Here is a 23,083-nt window from a genome sequence, read left to right as displayed (position 1 = left end):
TATTTTGCCACACATCCATTTTTGTCAAAAATGTGTAAAAAGGCCTTTTTTACAGGCATGCTGAAAAATGGATCCACGCACACCCAAAACACGCACCTATACTATCGCAGCCCATTTTTCGGTGCACCTTAGTAAAAGGACCCCTAAGGGAGATAAAGACATTTTTGAATAAAAATAGTATCAGAATTATCTAATTGCAAAACTTTAAAAAAAAAAAAAACTTTTTCTCAGCAACATCTCAGAGGAATAAGTGTCAAGATTCTACAGGGAGGATCAAATCCTATACAGAAAATGCCCATCACTGTCAAAAAACTCTGCTCTTCTGTACAACTTTCATTCTATACTCCTGTCTCATTTCTTTTATTCGCTCCAGTTTTTCTTCAGCCAGAAACTCTCCATCCAATTCTTCTTCCATGGGTTGCTTCTGCTCTTGGCCATCGAATAAATGTTCTTATGTCTTGGAATCTCTGTTAAAGTCAATGTTGCTGCACACATAAGGTCTGCCTTTGCTCGCAGGTCAATTCTCAATTGTTTCTTATGTTAAATTATTTTCTGCCACTGCCAAGGGTAAAGTACTGGGGTGGACTTGTAATGTTGCTGGTGACAGACTGCTCTGGGTTGTGGTATGACCATTAGATATTTCTTTGTGCTGTTGATGTGTGTTCCCCGATGGCAGACATGTTTGTGTCTTTTAACCAGCTTGGAATTTGACTGCACAGTATCTCAGAAATCATGCTATATGGAAACTGCCTACATTCGAACTTGGCTGTCGCTTCATTCTTCAGGCTAGTGGTGTACAAAACTTGCTCCTTAAAACCCATTTGCTAACATCAGAGCTGACATTAAATCCTTCCGCTAAATGATGGACTGTTCATTCTTCTGGAAACTCCTTGTTTAAATGCTTGATTTGATTCATAGCAGCTCAGGTAAGACTTCTCTCTGGTGGACCACGAGACTCCATCTCTCTCCTCAGTCACTGGTACAAAATTGCCTTTTTCTGTCATCACGCACTCAGAACATTCTCCTCCACCCACTGCCAACTAGACACCTGCCCCCACTATATAATGACCCCCCCCCCCCCCATCAATATGTCACAGAACTCACAGATCACCTTAATTATCTATTCAAAAAAGGCCTATTCCCACAGGACAGAGGAAATATCCTACTAACTCCCATCCCAAAAGACACACAAAAAAAGCAGAAGGCACCTCAAATTATAGACCGATACCATCCATACCCCTAAACACCAAATTGACAGAAGGCATAGTCGCCAAACAACTAAAAGAATACCTCACTGATTTCAACATACTGCACGAATCTCAATCTGGCTTCAGACCTCAGCACAGTACAGAAATAATACTAACCACACTCCTGACCAGATTCAAGCAGGAAATAGCAAGGGGTAAAAACATCCTCCTACTCCAATTTGACCTACCGAGCGCGTTCAATATGGTCAACCACCACATACTACTGAGAATCCTCGACAATAGGAATTACAGGAAAAGTACTCTCCTGGATCAAGGGATTTCTGACATCCAGAACATACCAAGTCAAATCAAACTCAGATATATCTCCACCTTGGAAAGCGGAATGTGGAGTACCACAAGGATCACTGCTCTCACCTATATTATTCAACCTAATGATGACACCACTGGCTAAATCTTTATCCAAACAAGGCCTCAATCCATTTCTCTATGCAGAAGACATCACCATCTATATTCCCTTCAAACAGAACCCCACAGAAATCACCAAGGAAATAATAAAGAGCATGACCATCATGGAATCCTGGGCATCGGCATTCAAGTTAAAACTCAATAGAGTTAAAACCCAATGTCTCATTCTCTCATCCCAATACAATAATGTTCCCCCCTCGTCAATTAACGTACAAGGTTCATCCCTCCCAATCTCAGATCACTTGAAAATCTTAGGCATAACAATTGACTGCAACCTAACGATAGAAAGCCAAGCTAAGAACACAACCAAGAAAATATTCCACACTATGTGGAAGCTCAAATGTATAAAACCTTACTTTCCCAGGGATTCATTCCGCAACATGATCCAAACCATGGTACTAACCCATGTAGACTACTGCAATAGTATTTAAATAGGCTGCAAAGATCAAATCATAAGAAAACTATAGACAGCACAAAACACGGCTGCCAGACTCATCTTCGGAAAAACACGCTTCGAAAGCGCAAAACCCCTCCTAAGAAGCTTGCATTGGCTTCCTATTAACGCTCGCATAACATTCAAAATATGCACAATAGTCCACAGAATCATCTACGGACTTGCACCAGAGAACAGCCTAACCCTTCACTACCCCAATTGCAAAGGTATAAAGTACACATCTTCACATATCACCAGCCTCTTGTTTATAGGCACACAACTTTGGAACTCACTAGTAACTCACAGAAAACTACCTCCAATTCAGAAAAAAACTGAAGACACATCTTTTCAAGAAGTCTTTCCCCCCTGGATCTGCCTAATCCCATACCACCATACATCACAAAAAGTTCAGAAATGGAAAACAATAATATTATCCTCTGTCACAATATGCTAATATATCAACCTAAGCGTTTATTGTACTTCTGTATTATGTACTAGACTTCTACAAATCTAAATTTTATAACTGCCTTTTTAGCAATATGTAAACCACATTGAACCTGCCATAAGGTGGAAAAATGTGGGATACAAATGCAATAAATAAATAAAATTTTTATCTCCAGTGACTCTGAGTCCAGATCTAGATCCTGTTCCATTTCTGGATCGATCTTGGAATTGACAAGGGAACAGGAGCCTCCGGCCAAGAGTGAGGAAATGAACCTGAGCTCAGGAAGAATCCCATTCCTGCAAAGAAAGATGGCAGCAGTTCGGGGCTACAAGAAAAGAGATGAAACTGCTATTCTATTCTGTTCCAAAACGAAAACGGAGTGGAACCTGGAACTGGATACCGCAGGAAATCAATTGTAATAAACACAAAAAGGGATTTGGATTTTAGTTCATGCCTCAGTAGCCCAAGGTGAGTTACATTTCAGGGCAATAGCTATTTCTCTGTCTCTTGAGAGCTCACAATCTAGGTTTCACATTGAAGCAATGGAGAGTAAAGTGACATGCACCAATGAAACACAATGAAGTCCAGAGAAATAATATGTTGGCAAAAAAACTATTCAGCCACTTAAACAGCTTTGACTGAGAAATACAGCACCTGCGTAGGCACGTTTCACTCAATAGGGCTGCATCATAGGTCAATGAAGACTCTGCAAGTTTTATTGGTGATGGATTAAGCCTCATAAGAATAGAAGCCTAGAACTTCTGAGTGGAAAGAGTGATTGTGATTATATGTTGGAAGATATATGCTGTATTGATTTTATGTCACAATCTTCACTGACCCCGATATAGTCCTATTGGGTGAAACAGGGCCACATCAGTCATTGCATTTATTTATTTATTTATTTATTTTAAAAGCTTATACCGCCTAAACCTAAGCACTTCACAAAATACAAATATAGCTTAAAATCATAAACAAAAACATAAAATTACAATAACAAACAAATCACACAAAAAATAGTACTACAACAATTTCAGTTCAAGCAAATATAGAAACTAATTCTGAATAAAGTTTTTGATAATATATAATTTCTCTGAACATCCTTGTACTCTGTAGTTAAGTGATTTGTCCAAGATCTCGAGGTGCATCAGTGGGATTTCAACCAGGAGCATAGCCATGGGTGGGCCTGAGCCAACTTGGACCCCTCCAGGCCAACTGAGCAGCCAGATGTACCATTCTGTAACTGACAGGGATCTGCTGAAATCTGGAGCCTGCCCTGATCAGCTAGAGCACAGCTGTTAGTGCTTCAAAGTACTGCTTAGTGTGCCAAGAGAATTGAGCATGTTAGCCTCAAAAACGCAGTTAAAAGTACATTTGATATTCACAACATGTATATATCTAGCTACATTAGAAGGAGATGTTTTCTGGAGTGTGCTTGGATTGAAGGGCAAGAAATATTATTATAGGTTTTTGAGGGGAATAAGCAGGGGTGTGCTAGTAAATTTGTATCAACAGGCTCTCTTTCCGGGCATAGTCAGCCCTACAAATGAGCAGCAACTGGGACTTCTCTCCCATGCACAAGAAGTCCCAACCTGCTGCTTAGAGCTAGAAACAAGCAGCGGGGAGCAGCAACAGTCTATTTAAATGGCCGGTAGGGCTCAGCATCCCCACCAGCAAAGTACAAGAGAATTCAGGAGGGGGCCTGAGCCCACATTTTGGGAGCCAGTTGTTAAAGCTGCCATGGAGAGGCCTACTTTAACAACTGGCTCTCAAAAATTCTTAAAAACTTAACGGTTCTCGCGAGCCTGTGAGAGCCCACTCCAAAACACCTCTGGGAATAAGCTATAGAAAGTAATTACAATGCCAAAATAAGCAATAAATCCTAATAAAATGAAGCCTGATAATTCCTGGGGACTAGAAATTTACCTGACAAATTCACATTTTATTATTATGAGTACAGTTTACAACCCCAATTGGTTTAAAGCACACATTTAAAATGTACACTGCTTCAATAGTTTTTATTAATTGGTTGGTAATATATAAATCTTTTATTACTACTACTACTACTACTAATAATAATAATAACAATACTTGTACAGAAATGTAGATATTTGCATACATAAGTACATAAGTATTGCCATACTGGGAAAGACCAAAGGCCCATCAAGCCCAGCATCCTGTTTCTAACAATAGCCAATCCAGGTCACAAATACCTGGCAAGATCCCAAAAAACTACAAAACATTTTATACTGTTTATCCCAGAAATAGTGGATTTTCCCAAGTCCATTTAATAATGGTCTATATGAGGGATCTTTGATGGAATATGTAAACTGAGAAGACATCTGTGTTAATTACTGTCTCTTTGCAACAGGGGCATAGCCAGACAACAGATTTTGGGTGGGCCTAGGCAAGAAGTGGGTGGGCACCAAGTGTTCTCCACCCCCTCCCCCAACCACCACAAAACAATATCTCAGCTGGTGGGAAAACACTTCTTTCTACCTTGGCAGTCTGCAGCAGGCATACGCTGAAAATGAGCATGCTCAGGTGCCAGCATTGTGGGGCGTAGTGTTTTCGTTACCATCATGGGAAAGCCTTCAGCTGGCTGAGCTTGGGATCCCCACCAGCTACCGCTAAACGTGCGCTACTGTTGGGTGGGCCCGAGCCCTAAATGGGTGGGCCCTGGCCCACCCAAGCCCACCTGTGGCTACGCCACTGCTTTGCAAGTAATACTAGGGATATACATGTCTTTTCATGTCATTTTTGAAATCTGAAATGACAGGGGGGAAAAAATCTCCAAACTTTGTATTTTTTTCCATGCGTCATCAACAGAGCACAATATTTGAACAACAATGAGGGGCATAATCGAAAGGGGCACCCACGTTTTTCTGAGGACGTCCTCGCAGGATGTCCCAGCGAAGGGGCGGGGAAACCCTTATTATCGAAACAAGATGGGTGTCCATCTTTTGTTTCAATAATACGGTCAGGGACGCCCAAATCGCGAAATTTAGGTCAACCTTAAAGATGGTCGTCCTTAGAGATGGTCATCCCTGATTTTCAGCGATAATGGAAACCGAGGACGCCCATCTCAGAAACAATCAAATGCAAGTCATTTGGTCATGGGAGGAGCCAGCATTCGTAGTGCACTGGTCCCTCTGACATGCCAAGACACCAACCGGGCACCCTAGGGGGCACTGCAGTGGACTTCAGAAATTGTTCCCAGGTGCATAGCTCCCTTACCTTGAGAGCTGAGCCCTCCCCCCCAAAAACCCACTCCCCACAACTGTACACCACTACCATAGCCCTTATGGGTGAAAGAGGGCACCTGCATGTGGGAACAGTGGATTTCTGGTGGGTTTTGAAGGGTTCACATTTACCACCACAAGTGTAACAGGTAGGGGGGGATGGGCCTGGGTCCACCTGCCTGAAGTGCACTGCACTGCACCCACTAAAACTGATCCAGGGACCTGCATACTGCTGTCATGGAGCTGGGTATGATATTTGAGGCTGGCAAAAAATATTTTAAAAAATTTTTTGAGGGTGGGAGGGGGTTAGTGACCATTGGGGGAGTAAGGGGAGGTCATCCCCGATTCCCTCTGGTGGTCATCTGGTCATTTAGGGCACATTTTTGTGGCTTTGTCATAAGAAAAAAGGACCAAGTAAAGTCATCCAAGTGTTCTTCAGGGATGCCCTTCTTTTTTACTACTACTACTATTTAGCATTTCTATAGCGCTGCCAGGGTTACGCAGCGCTGTACATTATTGGTCGAGGACGCCCATGTGTTAGGCCCGCCCCAGTCCTGCCTTTGCTACGCCTCTGACACGCCCCCGTGAACTTTGGTTATCCCCGTTATGGAAAGCAGTTGAGGATGCCCAAAATCGGCTTTCGATTTTGACGATTTGGGCGACCCTGTGAGAAGAATGCCCATCTTGCGATTTGTGTCGAAAGATGGGCATCCTTCTCTTTCGAAAATAAGCCTGAATGTGATCTAGTGCTCCACTGTGTGCCTTATTTCTCCTCAGTATACACTATTGCTCAATAACGTGCATTATTTATCAATTGGTGCACTGTCAAACAATAGTAAGCACAATTTGAACAGTACTGTGCAATAGTGTACACAATTGATGACTGCCTCAAATGTAAAAAAAAAAAAAAAAGAAACCTGTCAAACTTAAAATAAAATGAAAAATCCTATTAATGACATGGGAAACTTTTTCACTGGCACATCCCTAATACTGGCAAGTGGCCAACTGGTTTCTGTGCATCATGGGAAGGGGAGGAGATCAACTACTAATATATTAATATAGCAGAAGACAGCATAAAATTACCTAAATGGCCCATCCATTATGCCATGTAAGGTAGTTAGGTAATTGCCACTCCATGCAGGTCATCCCTGTGTCTTCTGCTTAGGGGTGTTTCTGCCCCTCCATGTTACCCCTGTGCCTTCTTTGAAGCCCAATACAGTCATTCTACTGCTGTTTTACGCTGAAGCCCAGTTCAGTGAGAGTTATCTCAGTGCTTGGTTACTATCTTCTTTCCATAAAGGAACCTCTATGTTTATATCAAAATCAACCCAGAACCACCACTCTCAAACTCTCAAAACTTTAAGTATTAAACGGTATATAATGAAATTCCCACATGGTGGAAGGAAAAAAGCCTTAGAACCCAGTCAAGAAGTATTTATAACTTGTTTTGACTTCATGGGTGTCACCTCGTCGACAGCAAAAGCTTTCCAGCATGAGCATAAATTATTCTTAAATATAAATATTCCCTAAAACAAATCCCAAAAAAACCAAAAACTGATCTGTAATTTAAAGAGAAAAGGTCCCACTGATGGTGGCCAGCATTTCACTGATAAGCTGCATCATGGGGTTACAAAACATTGTTCTAAAAAATGAAAAACAAACACTCTTTAGTAAAACAATCAAAAAAAGTTAAATAGCTCTTTATATATCAACACTGTTCAAACTTACAAGTTAGCATGCAGAACTTATGCTAACAGGCTCTCAAAGAAGGTGATGGGAAAATGGCTTAATTTTAAAGACAAAATGACATCAACCCTCCAACCATTTCCATGAAATCACTTTACCTTGCTTAAAAAGAGTCATTCATATTCTTTAAATTTAAATCATGAAAAGTGTGACTCTGATTAATGCAATGTTGAACTATAGGCTCTTCAAGTCTCCCATGTTTCAAACAACCCCTACATTCTCCCATCCTTAATCTAAATTGTCTTGTGATTTGTCCAATATAGATCTTACAACAGGGACAAGTGATGACATACAATGAAGGGGCCCATTTACTAAGGTGCAGTAATGAATTTAGTGCCCGCTAACCCCCAGATTCTATGTATTCCATTGCAGTGGTGTGCTAGTAAATGTGTAACAGGCTCTCAATAAAAAATAATAAACACCCATAGGCAGCAACCAATTCACAAATAATATTAAAACATACAATATCCTTTACTGTATATTCCAAATGGCCAATTGATTTTCGCAGAACGCTTTGGTTGATTTTGGCTGCAAATTCCTACACAGACACTACATGACGTCAGAATCCTTTGCCTCAGTCGCACATGCAGAACATGGACAGACCCTCAATTGATACAAAATAGGGGCCACAAAAAGCATGCAGACAAAAACTGGAGACCCCCTCCTATGACCCCTCCTATGACACAACCGGTGTCATAGGAGCAGGAGATGCCATGTTGTAAGACACCGTGATTTGCCATTCGTTACTTGGCCCCCTGATGAAGCATATAATATAACATATTGCAAAACGGAGAGCCCCGTAGGGCAGAGAAAAGCTAAGTAACATTAAGTTAAAATTATTTTTTGAAAATATTATGATTGAGAGAAAAAAATATCACGATTGAGTACTACATTTTTATTATAATAAAAAAAAGTGGAGTTTTTTAAGACCAAGGATTACAATGGAGTCCTAAGAAAGCAAACGATTATATGTATTGAACAAGAATATCGCCATGCTAGGACTGATGAGGTCTTTTTCTCCATTTTGATTAAAAAAGATTAAAAAAGAAGAAAAGTTTAAAAAAAAGAAGAAAAGAAGAAAAAAATAAAAAAGATTGTAATAAAAAGAGATAAAAGATTGATATCACATCCTATATGTTATGAATACTTTGTTTAATAGAGTTCAGCTCATTATTGACCCCTCCAAGAAAGCCAGACTACGCAGTGAAAATACTGGTAAAAGTAACAGAAATACATTTTCTTCCATACTCCACTAAATACAAAATTAGAAAAGATATATTTCCAAAAAAAGCAAACCACCAAGAGCAGCATATCCCCCTTTCCTTTCCCTCCCATCCATGAGCAGCATGTCCCCCTCTCCTCCCCATTCCCTTCTATGTGCTGCATTTCTCCATTTTCCCTTCCCTCCATGTATGACATGTCTCCCTCTTCTCTCCCTCTCATCCACTTGCAGCTTGTCCTCCTTTCTCTCTCATCCACATACAGTTGTCCCCGTCTCTTCTTCTCATCCACATGCAGTTTGTCCCCTTCTATCCCTCTCAAACAATGCAGCTTGTCCCCTTCTCTCCCTCCCATCTATGCAGCTTGTCCTCTTCTCACCCTCCCATCCACACAGCTTGTCCCCTTCTCTCCCTCTCATCCACTTGCAGCTTGTCCTCCTTTCTCTCTCATCCACATACAGTTGTCCCCGTCTCTTCTTCTCATCCACATGCAGTTTGTCCCCTTCTATCCCTCTCAAACAATGCAGCTTGTCCCCTTCTCTCCCTCCCATCCACACAGCTTGTCCCCTTCTCTCCCTCTCATCCACGCAGCTTGTCCCCTTCTCTCCCTCTCATCCACATGCAGCTTGTCCTCTTTTTGCCCTCTTCTTCACGCAGCTTGACCTCTCCTGCTCCCACTCCCTGGGCCTACCTTACATAGCCCTGGTGGTCCAGTGGTCAGCTAGGGCAGGAGCGATCCTCCTACACTCCTGCCCATGTTGTCTCCACACACTCTCCATACTGAAAACGACTGACATGAGTTCCATGGTAATCTCATGAGACTGCCGTGAATTTCCGCAACAATTTTGCAAGACCTGCTGAAACTTTCGGCAGTCATTTTTAGTTCAGTCAGAGAATGGAGATTGTATGGGCAGAAGTGTAGGATGGAGGATCATTCCTGCCCCGGCTGATCTGGCACAACAACCGGCTCGCAGATTTTCGTAAAATCTAACAACCGACTCTTGTGAGCCGGCTCAAGCACACCACTATAGCACTGAGATTTCTGCACAGAAATCGAAGCATATTCCATAACCATGCGCATAATATAATTGGTTAACAAGCCAATCAGCACTGATAATTGTCAATTAACAAGCAATTATTGACAGTAATTGGCATTACTTAGAATTTACGCACAAAATTGTCTAAGCGTAGTCTATAATGTGCTGCATGTAAATTCTAAGTTGAATAGATGAAAAGGGGGTATGGCCATGGGTGTCAAATGGATGGGTCATAGGTTTTTCTAAAATCGATGCACATTGTTATGGAATACACCTGGTCTGTGCCTAATATAGGCATCGGCATTTACACCAGGTTTTACTTGACGTAACTGCCCATGACTAAATTTAGCCACATGGACTGGCGCTTGGTGGATTATGTAAACCATGTGGAAATTTAGGCTTATTCTATAAAGTAGGCCTAAATTAAGGCGTACTTTATAGAATGCGCTTAGGTAAATTTTATTTCAGAGCTGTTTTAGGCATGATATATAAAATCTAGTCCTAAATGCCATGCAACCTGTTTTACATCTATGGGCTGCATGGCACTTAATGTACAATATTTCTTTAGTGCATGCTAAATCCATTACCGCACCTTAGTAAAAGGACCCCAAAATCAGTATCACATGCAGTTTTATAGTGGAGCTTATATCGCTGTCCTTTGCAAGGGTACACAAACCACTTAGCAAGTGCCAAAGTAACCTCAGAGGTTTGCAGTTATTACGCTTATGGTGGACCACTTCTAAGGATCATGTTAATCCCAGACAGGCTGAGCAGCCACAGCAGAAAGCAAGCTGTACAGGTGACACTCAACTCAAGCAAGGTCTTCTCCAAAGCAAACCTGGCATCAGGCAAAGAGAGGTCTCATGGGTACAGCATAAATTAGCTGACACCTGCAGTTTAGTTTGCATGATAAAAAGCACTTGACATCAAAGCTTCTTCCCATTCTCTCTCTTCCCTGTCATCATATTAGTAGAAGAACAAAAAGCTTTTTTTGTTTTAAATTGTTTTGGATAGTAGAACACAGACAGTGACCTGGATGAGAATAAATTGCATGACATCTCTGATCTGCACAGCACCAGACAGGCATCTAAGAAAAGCCATCCCGGCAGGAAAGCTCCCCAGGAAACTGCCAAACCACAGGTAAGGCAGACAGATATTTATTCCTCAGGATGGGAGGGCATTGTAATTTAGCTGTCTCTAAAAACAAGGTTATTTCAAGTAAAAAAAAAAAGAACCAAATAAGTCCACTTGCATGTGGCAAACATCTGCAGGGCAATTCAGCAGTCTATGTTTATCATACTATGGAAAGACTAGCTACATTGCAGAGTTACTAATCTAACTAATTGCGCTGCTATTTAGGATAAATTCTATGGCTGTACTCCTTATGTACTGTGCAACCTCCCAATGTGTGTCTTGATATGCTTTTTTATACCTAGTAGCAAGTTAAGCTTGCAGGAGTAAATTTTCAGTAGTGCTCCTAACTGAGAAAGAGTGCGTATACGTTTCAGACTTCACAAGCCTACTTCATTATTATTATTATTATCATTTGTATAGCGCTACCAGACGCACGCAGCGCTGAACATCTGACACAAAGAGACAGTCCCTGCTCAAAAGAGCTTACAATCTAAATAATACAGACAGACAAGACAGATACATAGCATAGCTTGTGCTTGAGGAATGAGTAGTTAGTCCCATAATGAGATGTTGGATTCAGCTTTTCAGTTGTATTTCAAGGTGACTTACGTTTAGGTACAGTAAGTGTTTCCCTGTCCACAGAGGGCTTACATTTGATCTCTAGCATACCTAGGGCAGGTTGGTGGGGGCAATCTTCCCCAAGCAAGGGGGTACGCAGAGCAGGCGCACTGTTGGCTCCTCCAGTTCTCTGCCCTGGAACAGGAAGTTGACGTCTGAGGGGGCAAGGGACCAGCAGAGCTGACAGCGTGTGCCTGCTCCGCGCACTCCCTTGCTTAGAGGAGGGAGGTGTGCACTGCCCAGGGGTGTGTAAGCATTCCACCCGGTACTATGTAGTCTTATACCTTAGATGAAGAGTACAGCCACAATCCCATTCACTGAACAGAAGAAAGAGAATGGGGAAGGGGGACTTTTGGAGGTCTGTAAGATGTACTGCAATGCAAAGACTTTCTATGTTGACTTTACATAGTTCTTCTAACTTTTTTCTCTCTTTCTCTCTTTTTTTTTTTTTAATACGAAGAGTAGATGTCTGGGCTTCTGTGTTGTAGTGGGTAAGGTCATATGATGTTGATCAGGTGGGAAGAAGGTGAATTTCTTCTTACAAGAAGCTGGTATGGTTGGAGAGAGGTTGAGACCTTGATGAAAGTTTAAGTAGAGATTAGCTGAAGACTGAAATATCATCCATACCTCCCAGGCTTCTACACAGGTGGGAAGTATTTAGTTGAGGTGGTTAATGCAATCATCTGGGTCCTGGGCAACATGCAGCAGGAGCAGGAGAGACAGACCTTGAAGAAGGCATGAAGAAGCTTGCTGGCACCAGCCCAGGCCCTCCCTTGGAGACTGGGCCCAGAGAATTTTGCCCCCCCCCCCCCCCACCCCCTCTCAGTGGCCCTGCTTCTGGATGAATATGGCAGTGTCACAGGAGGCCCCTCACATTGGGCTCGGGCCCCCACCAGAGCTGAAGCATCCTTTTACCTTTGCTGGCAGGGATACTAAGGTCACACCAGCCAAATAAATACAGTGCCACTGCTCCCTTCCTCCTCTTACTGCTTTCCAGTGCATGATCAGAGCAGGAAGGAAGAAGCTAGAGGAAGAGGAGAGCGGTAGCAGTATATTTATTTGACTGGTGGGGTCTCAGTATCCCTGGCAGCAAAGGTGTAGTTAGCATGGGGAGGGGGTGAGAGGAGGGAGAGAGGAATGCATTGCCCCTTAGTCCAGCCCTGGGCAACCCCAAAATTACAGGGCTGACTATGCTACTAGAATATGGGATACTTGTTTCCTTTGGGGAGAGAGGGAGGGCAGCAAGAAGTCCAGTGGTCTGTCCCCATGGAAAGGCATAGCCATCTGTTCTCAAAATGCACCCAAAGACATATTCTTTTAAGTTTTGTTATCAGAATATAGTTTGGGCCAAGTACAGAATTCTATAATTGGCAGGTATATCCTGTAAGAAGAAAATTAATTATGCCCCAGTAAATTAAATTTCTGTTGTTCCCAACATGTTAAATCAATGTTTAGATATGCTCAGGTTGAATTAGGTCTAAGGATATATTACACTGATGAGAGTGAATCCTGAGTACATAAAATTTACCATGTAAGTGCATCAAATCACATTCCATCTGAAGCACAGTTTGTCATTCCCAGCATCAAGATCATCAAAAAATATTTCAGGGAGATTTCTTGTCACCACTTTTATTTTTTCTGGCACTAAGGGGGCAATTCTATAAGTGAATGCCTCCTTTTTGGTGAGAATTTATTTTATAATAGTGTCTGGGTGCTCAGATTCCAATCTAGAATACTAGTGTAACCCACCCGGGGCACGCTCACTCCACCTTCAAACCCGGGGTCCCATGAGGAACACAAATGCCAGATTTCTTTTCTCTCTGCCCCCCCCCCCCCCCACACAGCTCCATATGAGCTGGACATACGCTGAGGGTACTCTTTCTCGGGGCATGCTTTTGTTCTCTTGCACACCAAAGACTAGTCAGCAGTCCCAGTTGCATAAATCGGTGGGAAAATGTGGGATACAAATGCTACAAATAAATAAAATGAAAATAAATAAAACTTTAACTTGGTTTATTAACAGTAACTTGAAAACAGTTCATAAACTTGATAACTTGGTCTGTACAGTTCAGGGTCTTTTAGGTGGTCAGCACAGCATAAAACAAGCTCTCCAGTGATATCAGCGCATACAAATCACAGTTCAGTTCTATTTACATCTCCTCTATTTGCAACTAGAACAAGGTAGTTATCAATCTCCTCTATCTGCAGCCAGAACAAATAGGTATCAATCTCCTTTACTTGCAGTTAAGGCATTTACACGTGGTAGCTGCCACACAGATCCCCACCAGTCCTCAATCATCTCTAAATCAGCTGTACAGTTGTTCTTTGTCCCATCCCAGAACATGGTCCATTTATTCATGCAATGCAGGCCTGCCAGAAGTGAGACTCGCCAGCTTCCAGTTCTCCTACCTGAGGCAGTTATCCCCAGGCACTCCTACTTTGTTCCCAGGTCGGGAACGCTACTGCAGGCACCTTCTGCCTTGTGCACAGGCTTCCAAACACCACACTTGCAAACTTTTCCTGCCTTAGTAGCCAGGACTTTCCCCTTGGTGCTACAGGTCTCGGCGAAAGTAGGCTACAATGACCAGAATTTTTCCCACATAATCCCTTTTATTAATTCCTATGTCCCGCCCTCTAGGGCTGGGCTTTATTCTGATTTCCTTACCAGGCTGTCAATAGCAGCTCTGTCTCCTTATTGATTACCCTGAAAATCCTTCTTCCCAGGAGAAGCAAAACCACCAGAGGGTGGAAGAGAACAGCTGTGTCCCACGGAAGAACAATACTTGGTACAGGAGTGGGAACAGAACCAGGCTCTTCAAGAAGTAGACCTAAGGCGTCCAATGTATAAAGTATGGTTTTATTGAAAGAAGACTCTACAAGGTACCCTGTTTTGGCACTACATGTGCCTTTCTCAGGAGTCTGTATGCTTTGTCTCAAAAGGTTAGTGGACAAAGCGCACAGAATGAAGTCTCTTGTAGGTTGAATTTTGTTCTTGAAAAAGACCTTTTCGTAGATTGAGCTGCTGCATGTCGCGTCTGGAGTAGAAAAGAAATTCAACCTACAAGAGACTTCATTTTGTGCGCTTTGTCCACTAACCTTTTGAGACAAAGCATCCAGACTCCTGAGGAAGGCACTTGTAGTGCCAAAACAGGTTACCTTGTAGAGTCTTCATTCAATAAAACCATAACTTTATACATAGGACGCCTTGCGTCTGCTTCTTGAAGAGCCTGGCTCTGTTCCCAATCCTTCCTCCCACCCTTCAGGCATGGGCATTTTCAAAGAACAGTGGGGGTGGGGGGGTCACACTAGCATAATTTGGCATCAACATGCCTAAAATCTAGGAGCCTCCAGTTACAGCAGCCACACCACCTGCCATAAATGCAAACATCTAAATGTGGAAATAGAGCATCTAACTTACTGTAATCTGTAACTTCATGCGTACCTGGCAGCACTGCCCATGCCCCTCTCATGCCCCATCCAGTGAACGTTCCCTCGCAGTTATGCACATCCTTACTGAATAGAGCTTAGGTAATTTGCTGCCATTCAAGTGTGTTAGTGTACACTTACCCACAAAAGTGCTTGTATTGGCCACTGTTGGAAACAGGATGCTGTGCTTGATGGACCTTTGGTCTTTCCCAGTATGGCAATACTTATGTACTTATGTATTCTGTACATTTACACACACAAGTGGCACATAAATGCAGGTGCCCAGTTATAGAATTGCCCTTCAGATCAACCAAGTATTCTTATTAACTCTTTTGAGCTGTGGATTTAACTTTCATCCGTGTGATACTGATGACCCTCACAGATGACATTACACTTACTGTGGATGATATGAAGCTGTACAGCCAGGGTACTGAAAGAACTCAAACATGAAACTGCTGATCTGCTGTTAGTGATCTGTAACCTGTCGTTATAATTGTCCATAGTATCTGAAGGTTGGAGGGTAGCCAATGTAACACCGATTTTTAAAAAGGGTTCCAGGAGTGGAAATTACAGACCGGTAAGCCTGACTTCAGTGCTGGGCAAAATAGTGGAAACTATTATAAAGAGTAAAATTATGGAGCACATAAACAAACATAGTTTAATGGGACAGATTCTGCATGGGTTCAGCCAAGGGAAGTCTTGCCTCATCAATTTGCTTAATTTCTTTGAAGGCATGAATAAATATGTGGATATAGTTGTGCCAATTGATGTAGTATATCAAGATTTTCAGAAATCTTTTGACAAACGTTCCTCATGATAGACTCTTGAGAAAATTAAAATGTCATGGGATAGGAGACAATGTTCTGTTTGGATTACAAATTGGTTATTGGACAGAAAACAGAGGGTAGGGTTAAACGGCCATTTTACTCAGTGGAGGAGGGTGAATAGTGAAGTGTCACAGGGATCTGTACTTGGACCGGTTCTATTTAACATATTTAAAAATGATCTGACAATTGAAACAAAGAGTGAGGTGATTAAATTTGCATATGACACAAAACTGTTCAAAGTTGATAAAACACGTGCGGACTGTGACAAATTGCAGGAAGACCTTAGGAAATTGGAAGACTGATCCATTTAGCCCAGTATCCTGCATCTAACAGTGGTTAATCCAGATCACAAGTACATGGCAGAGACCCATATCGTAGCAACATTCCATGCTACCAGTCTCAGGGCAAGGAGTGGCTTCTCTATGTCTATCTCAATAGCAGACTATGGACCTTTCCTCCAGGAACTTATCCAAACTTTTTTTAAACCCAGATATGTTAACTGATGTTACCACATCCACCAGCAACAAGTTCCAGAGCTTAACTATTCATCATGTGAAAAAATATTTCCTCTTATTTATTTTAAAAGTATTTCCATGAAACTTAATTGAGTGTCCTCTGGTCTTTGTACTTTTTGAAAGAGTGAAAAATCTATTCACTTTTACCCATTCTACACACTCAGGATTTTATAGACCTGAATCGTATCCCCCCTGAGCCATCTCTTTTCCAAGCTTGAAGAGCCCTAACCTCTTTAGTCTTTCCTCATACAGGAGAAGTTTCATCCCCTTTATCATTTTGGTCATCTCTCTTTAAACCTTTTCTAATTTTGCTATATCTTTTTTGAGATACAGCATCCAGAATTGAATGCAATACTCAAGGAGAGGTCGCACCATGAAACGATACAGAGACATTATAGTATTCTTGGTCTTATCATCTCTTTCCTAATGATTCCTAGCATCCTGTTTGCTTTTTTGGCTGCCACCGCACACTGGGCAGAAGATTTCAGACATTCCTAATGAAATGAGAGCGGTGGTCAACAGAGAAATGCATAGCTCTATCTTCAGTTTCAAACATCAACTAACTTTAGTGTCTTATGTACCCAAGCAGAATAAATCAATTCTTGTAGTGTCAAGTATGTGCCGTGATGCAACTGTAGAAGATGATGACAGATAACCTCATATCGAACTACATTATAAGACCCCAAAGAGTGCATTTTTATGGTTATAACGTAACTAAACTGTGTGTGTTTCTTTTTCTTTCAGTTTTGCTAAAGTCAACAGAGTCCATAAAATGCTTTTTCAGATCCTCTCGACTGATAATTCTCATTGTAGAGGAATGGACCAGTTCAATTAGGTTGCGGTGTCTGGGAGGTCAGGGCAGATTGGGATAACATTGAACTTCTCTTCCCCTTAGCCAGTGCCTACAGATCTCTATTACAGTTTGAAATATAGCAACCTGTCAGATCTGGGAACTGCCTCTGGAAAAGAAAAAGAGTTGACACCTCCAGGAGATCACAGCACAATGTAATGCTGTTGAGAATTGTTAAAGCTTCCAGTCATTTCTTGGCATCAAGTATTTTAACAGCTGTCCTGCTGTTGGATAGCAGTTCTGAATTCCAAATATTAGTAGTCCTGAAAAATCTATAAACTGTACAAGGAATCTAGGTATCATGAAATGTGTACAGATCTGCTGGCTTTGTTGGTGTGAGAAACAAAATACTTAGAGGCCCCTTTTATAAGGGTGTGGGAGGGCTAACGCATGGGTAGCTTTCACCAAATCAGCACTACCGCTGGTGTAGCACGTGTGCCCAGCGGTAATTCCGAGTTTGACGTACGCCGAATCCTACGGTACAAAATATATTTCTATTTTCTACCACGCGGGGCTTTCCCTGAGTTAATCAGCAATCCGCCCACTTTGGCGTGTGCTACATGGTGACCGCATGAGTAGCGCTTGAGCCCTTACCACTACGTCAATGGCTGGCAGTAAAGGCTCAGGCCATAAATAGGCGCACGCTAATTTTAATTTTTGCATAGGCCCATTTCCCAGCCCATTAAAAAATTGCCTTTTTCCCAACCGTGGTAAATAAAATGGCCAGGCGTGTGCCCAAGACGTGCTCACACTACCGCAGGCCACTTTTTACCATGACGTTATTAAAGGACCCCTTAGAATATGTAACTTGTAAGGGCCCATTTACAAATGATGGTGCTAACAGTGATAGAGGCACTGCATAATAGTGCTGCTATAAAGTTAATACTCATCAAGGTCATCATGTGCAACTTTCTATAAATCACTCACCTTACTTTCTAACTTCTCTTACCCTCTTACCTATCTAGATGTTCCATCTTTGCTTTACCCTTCCCTACCAATTAAAATGTTCTATTATGTATTGTGTTGACATTGTAAGTAGTATACCATGCCATACTTTGTATTGTTATTTGAATATTTTTACTGCTGTAATTGCCTATTGCTCATGTTTGAACTGTACACCGCCTTGAATGAATTCCTTCAAAAAGACGGTAAGTAAATCCTAATAAATAAATAAAAATAATAAATTTACGAGGGCAACAGCAACATAAGAACTGAGCAAACTGAATGACATATAATTGAAGTGATATATTTTGGAGCCCTTATGAAAAGCTGGAACAAGAAAGATTCAGTGATGGTGATTTTCCTAATTTCCTAGCTGAATGTGAGCAACAGTATATATATAGATGGGAAAGGGTAACCCTTGTGGTTTCAATTCTGAAATACAGTAGCAAGTATTCCTTTAAATCGAGCAATGATAAAATGCTATAAATGTCTATTCTTCGGCTTTTCTGTCAGATCATTTTTCTGAGCACATACTGCAATTTACTTTGTAAGCTGGTTTTCAGAATATGACTCAAGATTTAAAGATCTGGCTATACCATTAGAATTATTTACTGTTCCCTTGATTTTTATCTTTGATGGACATGAAAGCATGATAGGTTTCTCAGCTCTCTGAGGAAGCCTATGAAGGTGAAACCACTGGCCAGGTTGGCGTATGGATTTGTTCCTGCTTGAGAAGTGATTGACTTGGAACAAATTAAAATATGTAATGTTTTATTAGAAATGTGGTTGAAAATTCTGAAATCTATGGAATGTTGAAAATATTTGTAATCATTACCAAGAAGATGGTATTACTGAGATGTTGGATGTGACACATTATTTAAAAACATGTTTGTGTGCTGGAAAATTCAACCCATGGTGCAAATAAGTAATTTTGCTTGATTTTTTTTTAATTAAAAAAAACACTGAAAATTTATTGGACTATTTTTGATGCATCGTCGAAAAAAAAAGTTTGGGAAATTCTTTGAGCGATGATGTATATGCCCAATGACAGTTGAATAAATATGTGAGATATTGGTATAACACCACTGAAAGAAAAGCCCATTAGTTCCATTTTGTCCGCATTCCCTGGATTCCATAAATGGTGCACATAATTCTACACACAAAAATTGTGCGCTATCTTGAGATACACATGCAATTAAATTGGCTAAGAAACCAATTAGTATCAGTAATTGGAGCTAACAATCAATTATTGGTGTTAATTGGCAACAATTTGGATTTGCATGCACATCTTGCTAAACACTAGTCTATAAAGATCTGCGCACAAATTTTATAGCGTGCATCTCGAAAGGGGGTGTGGCCATGGGCGGGGCATTCACTAAAGATGTGTGCGGTATTACTGAATATTAGGGATGCACACCTAAAGTACACACCAAGGTTTACACCAGGTTTCAGCTGCTGTGAATCCTCGTGCCCAAAGGCAGTGTACGTAAGAATAAAGCAAACATGAGCAATAGATAATTACAGTAGTAAAAATAGTCAAATAACAATACAAAGTATGCCACAATATACTACTTACAATGTCAACACAATACATAATAGAACATTTTAATTGAAAGTGTTGGGTATAAGCAAAGAAGGAGCATATAGATAGACAAGAGAGAGAGAGAGTACCTGAAAGACCTTAATCTACTGGAGGTATGGGTCACATGGGAAGGGACTATTGGTTGAAATATATAGAATATTACTACATTAAGGACTGCTAAGGTCCTCCCATACAAGGTACATTGGGAGCAGGCAGGGGACACTTGGTCTGAGGCGTATTGGGGTGAGCTGTGGGTCACTAGACCAAAAATGACTAGGTGTTTGTCTCTCTTGGACACCCAATACAAAATTCTGTTTCATAGCTATATTACACCTCTTCAATGACATAAAATGAATTCTGCCATATCTATTGGAGGGGACTTTGATCATACGTGGAGGGGGTGCCCCAAAATTCAGACATTCTGAGCAGCAGTTATTACTGGGTTGTCATTACCATTAGAAAAATATTTTGATATTGTTGCAAACTCAGATTATGGGAAGCATACCAAAAGAGATCTGACCTCCCATCAACTGCTCACAGCTACACTGGTTATTGTGGCACACTGGAAGCAGCAGGAGTGCCAAGTGTGCAAAGTTGGTGGCAGAAGGTGGAGTATTCATGATATGGAGTGAGCAGTGGCAAAATTCCATCATAAGCTGCCAGCATTTCAAACCCAATGGCATCCGCTTTTGGCGCTCCAAAATAATGGCGGTAACTGAAGTCGGTCTATTCTCAGCAGTGAAAGGCATAGCAATGGCCTGGACATTGCCTGCTTGTCCCACCAATCATTCCAGTTACTTCAGGTATACCATTTTGTTAAGCAGAGGCTACTTAAAACACACTTGCGAGTTTGGTTTGTTGTTAGTGGTCTACTCTTTTCCATCTATACTTCTTCGCTTGGTACTCTGATCTCATCCCATGGTTTTCAGTATCATCTTTACGCCGACAACTCCCAGATCTACCTCTCCGCACCAGAAATCTCAGCAGGCATCCAGGCCAAAGTTTCAACCTGCCTGTCCAACATTGCTGCCTGGATGTCTCACCGCCATGTGAAGCTAAACATGACCAAGACTGAGCTCCTTATCTTTCCACCTAAACCAACCTCTCCTCCTCCCCCATTCTCTATTTCTGTGAATAATATGCTCATCCTTCCTGTCTCATCAGCACGCAACCTTGGGATCATCTTCAACTCCTCCCTCTCTTTCTCTTCACATATTCAACAGACTGCTAAAACCTGTTGTTTCTTCCTCTATAACATCACTAAAATTCGCCCTTTCCTTTCTAAGTACGCAACCAGAACCCTCATCCACACTCTTATCACCTCCCACTTAGACTACTGCAACATGCTTCTCACAGGTCTCCCACTTAGCCATCTCTCTCCTCTTCAATCTGTTCAAAATTCGGCTGCACGCCTAATATTCCGCCAGTGTTGTTATGCTCATATTACCCCTCTCCTCAAGTCACTTCATTGGCTCCCTATCCGTTTCCGCATACAGTACAAACTCCTCTTAGTGACCTATAAGTGCATTCACTCTGCAGCTCCTCAGTACCTCTCCACTCTCATCTCTCCCTACACCCCTCCCTGGGAACTCCGCTTGCTAGGTAAATCTCTCTTATCTGCACCCTTCTCCTCCACTGCTAACTCCAGACTCCGTTCCTTTTATCTTGCCGCACCATATGCCTGGAATAGACTTCCTGAGCCGGTACGTCAAGCCTCATCTCTGGCCATCTTTAGGTCTAAGTTAAAAACCCACCTTTTTGATGCTGCTTTTAACTCCTAACCCCCACTCGCCCATTCAGAACCCTCACCTTATCATCCTCACTTCAACTGTCTCTTATCCCTTATATGTCCTGTCTGTCCTAACCCTTATCCCTTACCTGTCCTGACTGTCTGTCCTAATTAGATTGTAAGCTCTGTCGAGCAGGGGCTGTATCTCCATGTTCAAGTGTAAAGCGCTGCGTACATCCAGTAGCGCTATAGAAATGATAAGTAGTAATAGTAGTAGTTGTTTATATAGGGGTCCTTTTATTAAGCTGCGTAAGCATCTACGCGTGCCCAACGAGCGCCAAAATGAACTTACTGCGTGGCTACCAAGTGGCCCTTGGGGTAATTTCATATTTTGTACGTGTCCGCTACGTGCACCCGAAAAATATTTTTTAGTTTCTTTCGCCCATCAGCTATGTGCGCCAAGTGGCATTTGGCGCGTGTAGGTCTCTATCATCTGGTTACCGCATGAGACTTTACTACTAGGTCAATGGCTGGCGGTAAGGTCTCAGACCCAAAATGGAAATGCAGCAATTTTCTTTTTGCCACACGTCCATTTTTGGCAAAAATTATAAAAAAGACATTTTTTGCAGGTACGTTGAAATATGATTCTGCGCACGTCCAAAACATGCCTATACACTACCGCAGGCCATTTTTCAGTGCACCTTAGTAAAAGGACCCCATACTTTGCAAGATACAATAAAAATAAAGATATTTTATGCTTAGGACTAGATTTGTTTCACAAAGGGCACAATTGGTTTCCTGGAGTCCTTTACGTCTCACCTGGTGGAATTCCATGCTCCGAATGCATAAATTAGATATCTTTACTGGAGGCAAGCTTGGTACTTTTGCTTCCGTATCAAAAACTTGGTCAAACACATTTCTTAAAACTAATTCTCAGTGATCTTCTTGTTCTATGTATTAATATATGCACCATTTCATATTTATCTTATCATATAGTATTTATTATATGTCTTTTAATACCTGTTATGATATTTGAAAACAAAGGTTTTGTAAGATTTTTCTCTAATCTTTTATATGTAAAGCTGTATCTGTAATAAATACTGCTATAATATTTGTATTACTATTTGTAATGTGTATGCACCAATAAGGTTATCTTTCTCATTGTACATTAATAAAATACAAATAAAACTTGGACAAAGATATTTTTTAAAAAGAGTTTCAAAAATAGTGACTTGGACATTTTTGCAAAAAAAAACACCCATCTGCCACTTTGTGCCCTTTTTGGACGTTTTTCTGTTTCGAAAGTGAACCCCAGAGCGTATTAGGAGTTGTACGTGGCCAAAAAGCATTTGATTAGTCTTCATTTGAAAATAAGTTTTGCATTTTTCCATGTGGTTTTTCTGGTGTGTTTTTTTCATACATTTGTGTTTTTTTACAAGAACACTTTGCATGTGCAAATCAGTAGTGTATGTGATCATTTCAAAGTGTAACACATCTATGAAATTTGTATGTGCTTTTGATTTTCAAGTGCCCATAAAAAACAAATGCATACCCATGAATGCACATCCCTACCTTGTAATTCATGTCCTATTTCTAAAGGCGCTGGGTCCATTTCTAGAAACCTAAACAGAGCTGGCATCAACTTTAGCGCCACTGTTAAGAGATCA

At 41.4% G+C, this 23,083-nt stretch overlaps 1 pseudogene; it reads right to left on the bottom strand.

The window, feature by feature from the left end:
- Positions 1–273: 273 nt before the first annotated feature.
- LOC115462102 lies at positions 274–22,250 on the bottom strand (annotated as a pseudogene).
- Positions 22,251–23,083: the final 833 nt, after the last annotated feature.

Source organism: Microcaecilia unicolor, chromosome 2 (genome assembly GCF_901765095.1).
Source record: "Microcaecilia unicolor chromosome 2, aMicUni1.1, whole genome shotgun sequence".
Classification (NCBI taxonomy): domain Eukaryota; kingdom Metazoa; phylum Chordata; class Amphibia; order Gymnophiona; family Siphonopidae; genus Microcaecilia; species Microcaecilia unicolor.
The sequence above is the reverse complement of the archived record's forward strand: the minus strand, read 5'-3'. Positions and strand labels throughout refer to the sequence as shown.